This window comes from Pteropus alecto, unplaced genomic scaffold, assembly GCF_000325575.1.
Source record: "Pteropus alecto unplaced genomic scaffold, ASM32557v1 scaffold22, whole genome shotgun sequence".
Classification (NCBI taxonomy): Eukaryota; Metazoa; Chordata; class Mammalia; order Chiroptera; family Pteropodidae; genus Pteropus; species Pteropus alecto.
In genome coordinates this window covers 8,611,243-8,626,774 of record NW_006434839.1, presented here as the reverse complement: position 1 = coordinate 8,626,774, position 15,532 = coordinate 8,611,243, and the positions used below count along the sequence as shown (strand labels likewise).

Below are 15,532 nucleotides of genomic sequence, written 5' to 3'. Positions count from 1 at the left end.
TAAGGAGTGGGGAGAAGATCACTGGTGATGAGAAACCCCAAAACTCAGGGGAATAGGTGGGTCATCCAATTAGGCTGGGTGAGGACAGAGAACAGTCGACAGTGATGAGCGGGATTAACGAGACAGTCAGCAGGGAAAGGTTACAGGGGGGCAAAAAGATGGTCAGACACAAGGCTGGTGCTTCCACCTTGTTACAGAAAGGTGGAAGAGTAAAAATCTACCACAGCCAGGCCAGGCAGGGGCACCGCCAACCCCGCCTGCTGAATACTTCTGTATCTCTGTACTGATAAAACTAATCTACCTAATCGGGTAGTTCCTGCCAACTTTAAATCTGAAAGATATAAATCAATCCTTCCCCTGCATTTTTACAAAATAAATACTAGTAGACTGTTTCTATAGATTACTACAAGTTTCCTAAGATAAAATCTTCAGTGACTGGGAAAATCACCTTAGAACATTTTTAAAAGGGGTCACAGATTTACCCACATGCTGACGGAATATAAGTAAATGAATATTTCTATTAGAATTTTTTAAGTGCCAAGTTTTTTGTCTTATCTTACACCAATTGAAAACAAAGGTTTGCCTCCAAATTGAAAATCTATTTCTTTGTGAAGATGCAGGAATCTGGTATATTTTTACTATCTCCCCACCTTCCAAAATTTTGTCACTGATTCAAAGTGTGAATCCATTTATAATGCAGCAGCTCGTGTTGCTAAATAAGTATTTCATCACTCTTCGACTCCTCTGAATAGACTTGCTCAGGTAGTGTTTTCCGTGGGAAAATTTCATTGATATCTACACTTCTATTCCCTATTTTCCCAGCTGGATGTTCCCTCATCCAGCTCCACCAGAGCTCTCCATGAACGGCTTTATCATCGCACTTAATACATGTGACTGTCGACCAAAACAAGCTTTATGACCTTAGACAAGGACGTAACTTCCCTGGGCCTTCATTCATTCATGTGTAAAATAGAGAAAGTAATAGTAACAACTAACAGGGCTTCTGTAGCAATTCATGAGTTGAGTTAAAGTTAATGCCTGGAAGACACTTAGAATAACTGCCTGGCACACAGTAAGTGCTACACAAGTTTTCTGCTATTCTTTTATCAAAATTTACTTGCATACCTCTCTTTTTGGACTTGTTAGCACCTTTAAAATAGAGACTAGGTCTTAATCTCTGTATCCCAATGCCTCATACAGTGACTGGCAAATAGAAGAAATTCAGTGAATGAATATATCGCAAATCAATCAATTTTTATCTCACAAAAAATGGGAAAAAGTCAGTATTAAAAATGATAAGCCAGGGCACTATAACTTACCTTTTTTAAAAATAACTTGAGGCAGTTTATATACTACATACAGCCTGACATTTCAAATATGTCATTAAATGAAAACAAGTGAAAATTAAGGGTAGACCTTCATCAGTATCACTAAAAGGTCCAGAGCCGTGGCTCTGGAGTAGGATTTGGTATCATAATTCCTTCCACAGACCTAGGGAGAGAAAAATCATGAAGACAAGTTCGCCTTAACCTGCCACATTTCTGCAGTAGGAGAGTCTCAAAGTTGTTGGCGACAGAGCGAAATCAAGTGGGGTATCCAAAAGAAAATTCAGATTATTGTGACTATCAGCTCCACACGCTCATAAAGCCCACTGGTGGCTCAGAGTGAGGAAGTGGCTCCTCCAGCCTCCAGCAGAAAAACAGCAACTGGGTATTTACCCCAAAGACTTGAAAACTCATATCCAAAAATATCTGCACAATGATGTTCATAGCAGCAGTGGCCAGGACATGGAAGCAACCAAAGTGTCCTACAAGAGATGACTGGCTAAAGAAGCTGTGGTACATATATACAATGGAATATTATTCAGCCATAAGAAGAAAGGAAATACTGCCATTTGAGACAACATGGATGGACCTCGAGATAATCATGCTAAGCAAAATAAACCAGACAGAAAAAGTTAGAGAGTCTCATGGACATGGACAAGACTAGTGGTTACCAGAGGGTAGAGGGGTGGGGGGAGGCAGATGCGGTAAAAGGGGTTAAATATGTGGTGACAGAAAGAAATCTAACTATGGGAGGTAAACACAGTGTAAATATATATATGCCTTACTGTTAAAATGTACAGCTGAAACTTATCGGATTTCGTGAACCAATGTCACCATAAAGAAGAAAGAAAGAAGTCTACAGCCATGCTATCCTGAACATGTCTGATCCTGTCTGATCTCAGAAGCTAAGCAGAGGGCCTATGTGGTGACAGAAAGAAATCTAACTATGGGAGGTAAGCACAGTGTAAATATATATATGCCTTACTGTTAAAATGTACAGCTGAAACTTATCGGATTTCGTGAACCAATGTCACCATAAAGAAGAAAGAAAGAAGTCTACAGCCATGCTATCCTGAACATGTCCGATCCTGTCCGATCTCAGAAGCTAAGCAGGGGGCCAGCCTGCTTAGTACTTGGATAGGAGACCACCTAAGAAGACCAGGTGCTGTAAGCATGTAAAAAAGAAAAAAAAAGAAAAAGAAAGAGACAGACATTTTCCATATTTCATCTTGTGTTTCACATTTCTGCATTTCTATGACTTCAGGTCATAACATAACCCTATTTAAAAATTAACACTACTAATATTTTACTATTCCGGTTCTTTTCGATTATTTCCAACACTATCGAAAATGAGTCTGTCACATAACTAGTAGGACTTTCTTCTCTCCCTGGTATGAAAAAAAGCTACTTTATTTATTAAAACGGAACTTAATGCAAGTCCATGTTAAATCTGAGAATGTTAGTGTTTCACAGAGGGAGAAAAATGTTTATCATCTCCTTGCAGACATCCAAACAGAAACCGATATAAAAAGGATGAGACTAAAGAGTTAGAGGAAAACTTTCAGCAAATCCAGGTTGTGTCGACTTCGCTTACGGAGTCCCGTAATCCTGCTCACGGGTGGCCCGTGACGCTTTCCCCACAGCACGTTTCAGTGCAATGAAACAGCTAAAGCGTGGGGATAAATAAAAATTCAAGCCCTAAGAGAAGAAATAAATGATTAATAAACTCCTCCACCTCCTGGAAATTCTACTGATGACAATGAACTCAGATACAGGCACATGAAAAGACGATCTGCTTTTCCAAATAACTTCGCAGCTAAATGAAATCATTTCAAGCAGTAATTTTTCTGCTTTCCCAAATAAGCCAGCATTTATATATATAAAAACATGCCCATCAGAGAAAAGGTATTAAAAAGATAAGGATAAAGCACAACACACCCTCGTCTTAAGAGTGTGTTTTTCTATAATTAAGTGTTAAGCTTTTATTTACTTATTTTAAATGAAAAAATAAAAAGCGACATCTCAATCTGACAGGGGTTGCATCTGAGGATTAAAATTTCCAAGTACATACCTCTCAGTTCCTCATCTTTTAATTACTGCATAAATGGTTACCTAGGAAACCTGCTGATGAAGAGGCTCAAATGAACTCTCATTTCCAAGCTTGCAGGTATGATTCACTACCTTTCCTCCCACAAAGTAATTCCTCCTGAGTTCTTAGAGGCAGATATTTTTGCAACCTAGATGACATTAGAAAAGCAAGATGAGAATAATTATTCATTTTGAATATAGGTTTCTGACAAGAATAAAAGTTAAGGACAAGGCTCTATTCACATCAAGTTTAGAAAAGAAATGAGTATTCTCAAATATGCCAATACAATCTATATCAGGTAATGAAGGAGTGTTATTTATATGGCAATATGTTGACATGACAGCGATTAAACGTTATAATAAAAGACAACAGAGAAGATACTGGAACAGTAAGACCACAGAGACGCCAAAGGGGAAAACTGTCCAAGGGGTGTGACCCCCCCAAACCACTGCAGAACCATCCTGAGGTCAGTTTCCCTGATGTTTCTTGCAACCTGGCTGTACCTCTGCCCAGAATGACATCATGACATTGTCAAACAGTGACAAGAAAACACAGCGCAGGTCACCACATGCCAACAAGTGTGTAACCTGGGGCAAGGGCATCGCTGAAGGTTCTACTTTAACCACAGCAGATGCACCGAAGGAGAATGAAGTAGCTTGAGCCCGCCCATTTCTGAGGAAGGGCAGAACTTATGTAATTACAGCAAATGAGAGCAGGAATAACGGAGAACAGCCTCAAGGCCAAGGCTGAGGCCAAATGATACCGTGGTTCTGAAACTGTTTTTATTTTTTAATGCCTCCCTATGTCCACACTCCTTTGCATTGTGACACTGGTCAGTCATCCCATCAAAAGGTGAAATCTATTTCTCCACCCTTTTGAATCTGGGCTGGTCCTGGGCCTGCTTAGACCAATAGAATGAGGAGGAAGTGTCTTGGAGCAGGTTCTGAGCCAGGCTGCAGGGCCTTGCCATATCTGCTCTTCCAACCTGCTTTAGGGGGCTCAGGACAGAGATGGGACCAACTGAGGAAGGAGGAGGCGGGTGAACTGGCCCAGGGCAGGAGACAGAGTCTGCCCACTGCGCCCCCCACCCCCACCCAGGGTCTTGACTCTTTTCTTCTTATCTCAGTCTGGTTGCTTCCTCTAACGCCTTTTCATTGTCATCTTTTCTTTTCTTGTGGTAAGAACAATCATCTAAATTCAAAAAGTTAAAAGCAACTCTCTGGAGGAGAAGCCACTACTATCCCCAGCTACACTTGTCTCAGAGCTGCTCCAGGTGGAAGGGTGGGGGGAAAAGCCCTCAATGTTGTTTTTTTTTTTTTTTTTGCCCCCTGGATAATTAAAATATTCTGCTAACTTCTATCCCTGCTGCTCCGGCCTCACGTTGCAGCTAATCTGCTGCCCACACAGATGGCTGGGGTTTGAAATTCCCTCGGTGGCTCCCTACCACCCTCAGAATAAAAATACAAATACTCCTCAGCTTAAGTTACAAAGCTCTTCACCAGCAGATCCCTGAAAACTCAACTGACTCCATTGTGACCTTGAACCTATAAAAGAAAAACTGCCCCAAATCTGGTCTGGAATAGCACCAAGTTGCTTACTTTCTAAAAGACAACATCCAAGTGGGAAGACATCAACAACATTCCAGACAAAACTTTTTCTGATGAAATTTTCGAATGAAATTTAAGATGACTGAGGTTTATTCTAGAGAACTCATTACCATCCACCCAGTTGACGGTCAACTATCGGTTAGCTTCTAAAGATTTTTAACTGGACATTCTTTTCAGTGATGATTTAATCATTTTCTTTCTTCCTATGATATGTCCCTACCAAGAGTAAGTCTTCCAGGGGCCTCTTCTCTTGCATTGCAAAACTAGAATAAAATGTGAGCATGTGCTCATAACTAAACTGTCTGAGAAGTTTCCTTTAACAAACCCTAACCTCAAACGGGTCTTGACACTCTGCAGTCTCCAGCACGCTCCTGGGTCTCTGGCCTCTATAGGCTGTTGAATGGGCAGCAACCTCCCCAGGAGCGCACTCAGCACCTGCCGTTTCCCTGGCTCTCTGTCCACCCCCACTTATCGCAACCCCCATCCCTTCCCTAAGTTTCCTTGTGTGCATCCTCCCTAAGCTAGGTCCCTATGTCAGTTCCTCCAGAACCACTTGCCTTGAGTGTCTAGACTGCAGACGCTCCCAGCTGCCTCTCTATCAGAGCTGCCTGCCACCACACTGAATGTTCTGTATCTCACGAGAGTGGAAGCTGACTGAAGACAGCAATGGCCTTTTTATTTCTGTATCCCTCATCTCATCACAGAGCCTGGTTCAAAATGAGCATGTAATACATGTTTGTTGAATGAATAAATATTAGCCTACCTAGGGCAGGAGTCAACCTTCCAGGCAAAGGTGTTATATCTCCTTGAGCAACCCCACTTTTAGATGCTCTGAGTTTGGACCAAGTCAAAATCAGATGGGATAAGTTGATATTAAGATTGTGGTTTCTGCCCCTTAGTATCAAAGACAGAGAGGGCTGGGGCGGGGAAGAAACTCACAGAAAGAGGCAATCTCTGTGAAGCCTACAAACTGGCCCTGAGAAGCAGTCTGGTTCTGAAGACAGCCTCCCTCTGGGCAGAGGCGCACTGGAACCCAGCAGGCAGCCCACGCAGTGCTTTTCCGCAGCCCCAGCATGGAGCAGGGGCTCATGGACGGACTCAAGTCCACTGAAGAGCACACAGGTCAACAGGAAGTGGTTTAGATGTAAAATTTCCGAAAATTTTACCACCAGAGGAAAAATATAAGGGGATTCTAGAGGATAAGTTAGATCAGTTTTTGAGATGTACAGACCTGAGGACGAACCAGGAAAATTCGGGAGAAATTGTTTTTTTGCGTTCGTTGGCTTCTGGGTGGGGGCGGGAGGACGTCCAGATGCCTTAAGGGAAAGGCGGCCTCAGTCCCTTCCGCTTTCCCCAGATCTGGGGAAACGAACTTCCGGCCGGGCCTGGGCACCACGCTGGAAGAAGACGGCAGAGGACGCCCGGGGACTCTGCTTTCTGCGTTCCAGTTACCAGCTTTCCTCCCACTTTAGAAAACCTCCATTCGGTATTACATTTTGCAACGAGAGGGACTGCAGAGTGCTAGAGTGGGTGGACGGCAGGCTCCGGTCCACAGCTGGGGTTTTTCCCATGTTCCTGGGGGAACAGGGTAACTGAGCCAACAGGAGTGTAAATACATCCTCTGAGAAAAGTGCAGGCACCGCATAGGTGGCTTCTGACACCGATGGTTCTGACAGACTTTCGTAGTTTACTGATTACACGTGGTATGGCACGGCTCCTCATCCCAATATATTTCCCCGCAAATGGCTCATCATTTATCGTCTTTTTGAAGATCCCTTCAACACCTTAGAAACTGACCTGAACAGTGACTACGGGAAGCACACCTGCCAGATCTGAGCAGTAAACATATGCCTGACTCTGAGTGCGAAGGACGGGAGAGCCTGCAGCTAACGAGGGAGGGCATGTTTGGTGCAGTACAAGGCAGGTATGGGGCTTCCTGTAGCCAAAGGTCTGCAGAGTTTTCTTTACTTACTGCAGAAAAAAAGAGCCAGTGTGTGTCCAAAGGTCTTAAGAGGCCTTTAACCTACCTGAGGACAAATTCATTTTTTATTATTTCATTTTATGATAATGCTCAGTCTTTCTCATTCTTGCACATCCATACTTAGAAAAAAGAATGAGTAATATTAAAACGAAGTAACGGCACATTGCACAGCCTGACACAACTGAGATATAAAACATATGCAATACTAATACTGTGCTACATTCTTCACACATAAAACTTTAAAGGAGGCTTATTATAGAACAAGTGGGAATCCCCCATGTGAATTTAAGAATCTTTTGAGTGACTGAAAGTAGACTTGAGGGGCCAGGGAAAGGATTTCCCCTGGAGCTGATTAAAAACATTATTCTGTTTTTGAGTTGTCATACCGAGTGACCATGAAGTGTGCAAAAAGCCCTCTTAAAATGTATTTTTAAACTCTTTTCCTAGTACTAGATTCTAAAATTGAATTCAAGACAAAATGACACACTCGAAATAAACTCTTAAATAAGTTCACAATAATAAGAAGGAACATAAAGTTCTAATGTTCTGAAAAATATTTTACCTGGTCCACCTTAATGAAATGTTTGCAATTCTGGATGAAATTAACTGTTTGCAAAGGTGGGTTTGCAAAACTGGTTATTTTCAGCATTGCAAAGTTTATCACAAGGTTTTTTGAAACAGTTACGTTACCTAAGAGCATGTAAATGATGGATTCGATGAACCAAACATTATTAATAATTTATATATTCCATTTCAAGAACATTCTCCAGTATATGCTAAAACAATAATGTTATTATTCTTTCATTCCTATTTAGAAATGGATTTGAAGTGAAAATGCTAATAAAGTCACGTGAGTTGAGTGCAAAAGTAATCAGACAATAAAAAATCAAATTCATTGAGAATTTTGCCCCCAAAACAACAAGCAATCTGTAATCTGAACTCCTATGGTTCAGCTACCTTACAGGTAAAAGAGGTGTGTGGAGGGCTAAACCGCCTGTTAGGATGTCAGATCAGGTGTCAGGGCTTTAAAAATCATCAATTTTTAAGACAATGTTATATGTAGAAAGAGTTCCATCAAATTAATTAGAATAAATATATTTTGGTATATGTATTAGACATGCTGCAGTATGGATAAAATGTTCTTATGCTAAACTTCTTACCCCACCAGTAAAAGAAAAATGAGGCTTCCTTATGTTGAAAAGAATAAAGTACAAGCTGTGAGACCATATGAGCAGATCGGAGCAGCCCACGTGGTACACCGATGCAGTGTACAGGGTATAAAGCTTTTAAAATAAAACCAATAAACCAAACATGTAAGGACTAGATTTAACACAGCTACTAACTATGGCAAATCCTTTTTAGGTCTAGGCAATTTTTATTTGTTCTTCAGGCTTTAAACACAAAATCAATACATTCAGAGTACAAAAAAATTATAGCCATGGTTTAAATGTAACAGGGTACAGACAGATAAGACAATTAACAAAATTATCAAACTGAGTCTACACTATGCTCAGTGACTTACTTCCAAAGAGTAGAGCATGGTAATGGGAGGAGGGGATAAATTTACATTGGCAAAATCTGGAAAACGCTACCCTGGCCAGGTTCAAGGTCAACATCAGGATAAGTCATGTTGACGGCATGTTCTCTTCAAACATGCAATAAGAGTGTCATTGCACCTCTGTGGTCTTCCTCTCAAAAACCCACGATCTCAGTCTAATGATCAGAAAAACATAAGAAAAATCCAAACTGAGGGACATTCTACAAAAATATCTAACCAGCATTCCTCAAAACTGACGAGGTCATCAAAACCAAGGCAAGTCTGAAAAATTGTCACAGACCAGAGGAAATTAAGGAGACATGATGACAAAATGTAATGTGATATCCTGGGTGGAGCCCGGGATCCTAGAAGAGAAAAAGATATTAGGGAAAAACTAGTGAGATCTAAATAAAGTATACATCTTAGTTAGTAGTAATGTAGTAACGTTTTTTCCCAATTTTGACAAATGTAACATAATAACGGCAGAGTCAACAACTGGGGTGACTGTGAAAGGGACATATGGGAACTCTCTGTACTACCTTGGCAAACTTTCTTCAAATCTAAAATTACTTTAAATACAGGGTTTATTTAAACTCTTAAAAACTGAGCCCACAGCACGGATATATGGACGTCAGCTGTGTGCTGCAGCACTGGTTATACCAACGCCACAGGCTAGGGTCCTGACCACTCTGGATGCTGACCAACAGACACTTCGGTCAATTTGAGAACCTGTCTAAGACGCCAAGAGACCACAGATGGCATGCATGTGACAAAAACAAACATCTCCGAAGAGCCTAACACTTCCATTTGAAGTGAAAAACAGGCAGTTTTATGCAAGAAAGAAAGACAAAGGCTAAATGGGTTGGCCCAGAGCCACATGACAAACACATGACCAACCAGCCTTCAATCTTCACTTAGCAAACCCCATTGCCAGATGCCAAGCAGGTGTGAAAAAGAGTTATGCAGACTTCTCTCACATACCCGACAGGCTTTGTGTACTGTTTCTTTACCATGAAAAAAAAGGTAAATCAGAGAAGTAGGGGTATAGATATTATTATTTTCAAGAATCTGCTCAGTTGAGGGACATGAGGTACCATGAAAGCCATGTTTTATAAGGGGGCGGCAAAGCTCTGAAGGGCCGCTCAATACAGAAAACATTTTGTTTTTACAGAATAAACCTGTGGCCTGATTCTGTCTGTTGCAATGATTTTCTTTAATTGCCTCAAATTTTAATCAAAAAGGAAATCTAAAGATTTATCTTTTCTAACTCAAAAGTTCCAGAATTTATAAATTAGATGAACATGCAGTACTGAGTAGGCCAGAAAATTAAAATAGAAATGCCTTTATGATTTTTCTTCAGAAAACCAATACACTGTCAATAAATATCATAATAGTTTTAAAGGGAAAGTAACCGATTATGTCAAGTTCATCTGAAATGAAAAGGATGCAGAAATAGCCCAGGAAAATCTGAAAAATAGTAATAGTAATAACGGAGAGGGTCTTGTTTTACCAGCTCTAATAACTAAAATAGTGGGGCGTCGATCTGAAATAGACAGATATGCTACTATGAAAGATTAATGTAAATAAAAACAAGAAATTGGTATGTTGCTTCAAACGTTTATTGAGTGCCTGCTATGTAGGAGCACGGCTGATGGTTACTTGATGGCGAGACAAAAAAGGCCAAGTCGGTCAAAGCAAAAGGACAAAGTATGCGATGACCGGCTAACTATCTGCGAAGACAGCAAGTCAGACACATTTCTCGAATCTTACGCCTAAATCCATCCCAGATAAATATTTAATTATCTATTCTTAACATTACTAGAATGAAACATAGGTGAATATTTATATATAATTTTGTGATGGGAAGGATGGGAGTTCAAGAATAATCATTGTGAATAGGTTAATCTAAATGTTAATAGAGGCATGATTTAATAAATAACCATCTAGCCAAGTAACGGATGGTTATATAGTGATTAAGTTATGGGTGAAGATATTTATTAACGTAATAATGTCAGTATTTAGTAAAAAAAAAAAAGTAAGTTATAAAAAGTATGTGTACGGTAAAAAGATTTAAATATAGATATTAAAGAAGAAATCAACAGGAAACAGTTATTCAGCAAAGTTGTCAATTCTCCTCAAACCAATCTATAAATTTAACACATAAAGTCACTCAAAGGAAATGTTTCTCATGGAGCCTAATTCTAAAATCCATAGAGAAGAGCAAAAGGCAAAAAGAAGGGATAATTTTAAAGAACAAGGAGAAGGGAGGACTTACCTTACCAGGCAACAAGACACCATAAAGAAATAAAATCATAATAAAGAAAGTGTGAAATTAGAACAGGAAAATATAATCGACCAGTAGAACAAAATAACCCCCCAAATTAGTGAACACACAATGAAACATATGTATGATGTATTACTGAATCACACACTTGAAACCTACATGATTTTATTAACCAATGTCACCCTAACAAATTTAATTTTAAAAAAAGATCTACACAAATGGAAACTTGATATGACAAAATGCCACCGCACTTCAGTGGAGAAAACATGCACTAGTGAATAAATGCTGCTGGGAAAACCAGTTATCCATAGAAAAATAAAACAAGGTATCTATACCTCACAATACAAACAAAACTCCATTTTAGATGGGCTACAATGTGAAACTGTGAAAAGCAAAGCTTTAAAACTTTTGTTAGAAAACAGAGAATATTTTATATGACTTCGGCTTAAGGAAGAATTTTTAAAATAAGACACAAAGAAACAATGCACAAAGGATAGGACAGATTAAATTTGCACTGAATGGAAAACTCCTATTCAACAGAAGACATTACTTAAAAAGTGAACAATCAAGCCAAAAATCAAGAGATATTTGTACATATATAGGCAACAAAGAATGGGTAAGAAAAAAATATAAAGACTGCCTACAAATTAATAGGAAAAAAAAACCCAGGAAAATGGGTAGGTGATTGGAATACACATTTCATAGAAGAAACTGGAGTAGCTAATAAACACATAAATTCTCAATCTCGCCAGTAATCAACAAAATTCTAGTTAAAACCATAATTGCGATATCATTTTATACCCATCAAACTGGCGAAGTTAAAGTCTGACAATGACAAGGGGTTTTAGGAACATGGAGCAAGATACAACTACTTGAGACAGCAATTTCATTATAATTATTAAATCTGAAGCTATGCATATCCTAAATCCCAAGAATTTTCTGGTTATATACCCCAGATTAACTAAGTACATGCACTGAGATATATAAATAAATTCTTAGAGCCATATTTTTTTCAATAGTGAACGACTGCAAAACTTAAATAAATGGAAAATGTATTTTAAAACTGTGACATATTTATAAAACTGAAAACTATAAAACCAAACAAGTGATTACAGCTATAAATTTAATATGAATAAATCTCAAAAACATAACTTTGGGTCAAAAAGGCAAGCTCAATGATGCATAGAATATGTACTACAGTGAGTGCTGACATGTGCTTAGGTCTCGCTTAGACACCGAAGGGCTATTCGTCCAGCTACTGTGCATGCTGCAAGCTGACAATCCCCAGCTGAAGAGAGTCACTTCACCACAGTCATATTCCCTCTCCATGGACAGACAGCCTGCATCCAATTACCAGTCAAGGTGAGGCTACAAATGCTTGGTCCCTCATCCCACTTGAGACCATTAAGAATGGCTATCGCACCTTCAGTGCTCCCCTTGGGGTCAGCTGAGGCTTCTCCTGTGACTGCGCTGCAGCCCAGTTTCTTTCTATGCCCAATCCCGCTTCCTTCTCTTCCACAGGTAATTGATTTTAGGTTAATCTGAAAATCTCCCTCAGTAAATTTCCTGTATGTTCTGCTTTCTTTGGAATTGATAGATAGATAGATAGATAGATAGATAGATAGATAGATAGATAGATAGATAGACAGACAGACAGACAGACAGACAGATAGGCTTATAAACAGCAGAAATTTATTCCTCACAGTTCTGGAAGCTGGGAAGTTCAAGATCAAGGTGCTGGCAGATTCGGTGTCTGGTGAGAGGTCCCTTCCTGGGTCACAGATGCCTCACATGGTGGAAGAGTTGGAATTCTACTTTCAACAGACACAATTTATATCTTGTTTGAAAGCATGTATTGCACAAATTTAAGAAGATTAAAATCATACCAAGTATCTTTCCCAACCACAATGGAATGAAACTAGAAATCAACAGAAGGAAAACTAGAAAATTCACAAGCATGTGGAAATTAAATAACACGCCCTTGAACAACCAATGGGTCATAGAAAAAATCAAAAGGGAAATTAGAAAATATCTTGAGAGAAACAAAAACAAAAACACAACATCCAAAACTTATGGGATGCAAAAAAGTAATATTAAGAGAGAATAGTGGTAAACACCTACATTAAAAAAGAAGAAAGGTCCTATATAAACAAGCTAACTTTACAACTCAAGGAAATAGAAAAAGAACAAACTTAGCAGAAGGAAGGAAATAACAAACATTGGAGCAGAAATAAATGGAATAAAAAGTAGAAAAATATCAACAAAACTAAGAGGTGATTTTTTGAAAAGATCAACAAAATTGACAAACCTTGACAAAAGACAAAAACGAGAGAAGACTCAAATAAAATCAGAAATGAGAGAGACATAACAACTGATGCCACAGAAATAAAAAAGATTTCATATCAACAAATGGAATAACCTAGAAGAAATGAATAAATTCCTAGAAACACACAAGACTAGAATATACCAAGGCTGAATCATGAAGAAATAGAAAACATGAACAGATCTGTAACTGCTAAGTAGGCTGAATCGGTAATAAAAGACTTCCCAACGAAGAAAAGCCCAGAACCAATGGCTTCACTGGTGAATTATATCAAATATTTAAAGAAATATTAAAACTACTCTTCTCAAACTGGCACTAGCATAAAGACAGACGTGTAAGATCAATGGAACAGAACAAAAAAAGGCAGAAATAAGTCCGTGTGTATACAGTCACTCGATCTTCGATTAGGGCACCAAGAAAACGCCAAGGGGAGAGGACACGGTCTTCAGTAATTGGTGCTAGAAAACTGGATGCAAAAGAATGAAACTGGACCCTTACCTTACATCATACGTAAAAGTCAACTCGACATGGGTTAAAGACTTAAACATAAGAGAGCCGAAACTGTAAAATTAGAAGAAAATACAAAAGAAAAGTTTCACGACGTTGATCGTGCACCAAAAGCAAAATCAGAAAAGTGGGACTACAGCAAAGTGAAAAGCTTTTGCACGGGAAAGGAAATAATCGGCGAAAAGGAAATACATTGAATGGGAGAAAACGACTGCAAACCACATACGGGTACCCTAATATCCACGGTACATAAAGACCCCTACAATTCAATAGTAAATAAGTAAGTAAGTAAATAAATAAATAAAAAGACTTAAAAATGGGCAAAACACGTGAACAGACATTTCTCCAAAGAAGACATACGAATGGCTAACAGGTATACGAAAAACTGACCAACATCACCAATCGTCAGGGAAATGCAAATCAAAACCACGGTATCATCTCACCTGTTAGGATAGCCATGAAACAAAATAAATGAATAAATACCAAGTGTTGGCAAGGATGTGAACAAAATGAGAACCCTTGTGCACTGTTGGTGGGAACATAAAATGGTGCACAGCTGCTGTGGAAAACAATATGGAGCTTCTTTAAAATATTAAAAATAGAACTACCATATGATCCAGCAACTCCACTTTTGGATAGTTATCCAAAACAACTGAAATCGGGATCTCAAAGAGGTATTTGCATTACCATGTTCGCTGTAGCATTATTCACATTAGCCAAAAAAGGTTAAAAAAAAAACAAAAACAAAAACAAAAAACTAAGATGTCTACTCGCAGGTGAATGGACAAAGAAACTGTGGTGTGTACATACACTGGAATATTAATCAGCCTTTAAAAGGAAGGAAATCCTGTTATATGCGACAACATGAAAGGGTCTTTAGGACATTATGCTAAGAGAAATAAGCCAATAGCAGAAGGAGGAATACGGCATGATTTCCATTGATATGAAGTATATAAAGGAGTCAAACTCACAGAAGCTCAAAATAGATGATGGTTGTCACGGGAAATGAGGAGCTGCTGCCGAGTGCGTATAAAGTTTCAGCCACGCAAGAGGAAAAAGTTCGCTCTCCAACACCGCTTACAGTCAACAACAACCCACTGCTCGCTTAGAAACTTGGTAAGAAAATTAAAATTCATACTATTCACATTCATACTATTTATGTTTAGGAACACATCTGTACTTAGTAAAAGTGTAAAAACATGTGTGAGAAGGATAAACACCAAGTTCAGGACAGTTACATCCGTAAGGTTGAAAAGGGAACAGGCTTGTGGAAGAATCCTGTAGTGTTTTAATAGCTACACAACATTCTGATTCCATAATATTCCCTATGCTTTCTTCGTATGCCTGAAATATTCCATAATTTTTAAAAATAACTTTAAAGAAAAAGGACAGCCTGTCCCTGTATCGATTATTCTCTTCTTTTTGCCACAATAAACAAGATGGATGACATTCATATGGACAACAGATTATCATGGACGTTTCCACATTTTGGAACAAGAACAAATTTCATGGTGGAAGCAAAGAAAACAGAACTACAGAGTTCTTCTATCCTTTAAATTATTATTTTTTTTAATGCTGCAATCTCCAAAGTATTTACAAGTTTGTAATTCCTTGCAGTGTACCAGCAGTGTTCATTTTAAACTGGCTGCTCCACAGATAAAATCATGCCATATAATTCCTATAGTAATTCCACTTCTTCCTGCTCAAGAAATTATCAGATTTCAAATGAGTGAGAATGAAAGTAAAGGGGTAACTTTGCTTTTTTGCCAAGTTTCAAACATAGTAGGTGCCATAATTTGAACCAATGAAGTTTGACTGTAAACCAAGAACAAGTCTCAGAGAAAATTCCTAAAAGTAGAATTCAGAGTAAAAAGAGATG

The 15,532-nt window shown here is 38.8% G+C and overlaps 1 long non-coding RNA gene across 4 annotated transcripts in view; it reads right to left on the bottom strand.

The window, feature by feature from the left end:
- The window catches only part of LOC107195566, a 99,649-nt gene that overhangs the window by 31,862 nt on the left and 52,255 nt on the right, over positions 1 to 15,532 (bottom strand). For 3 of the 4 annotated variants that reach the window (XR_003045912.1, XR_003045909.1, XR_001516753.2), the window contains one exon: positions 8,355 to 8,904. The exons of the other annotated variant lie outside the window; for it this stretch is intronic. This is a non-coding gene — a long non-coding RNA (uncharacterized LOC107195566). Of the gene's footprint in view, positions 1 to 8,354; positions 8,905 to 15,532 lie in introns of those variants that run through there. 4 annotated transcript variants of the gene reach the window in all.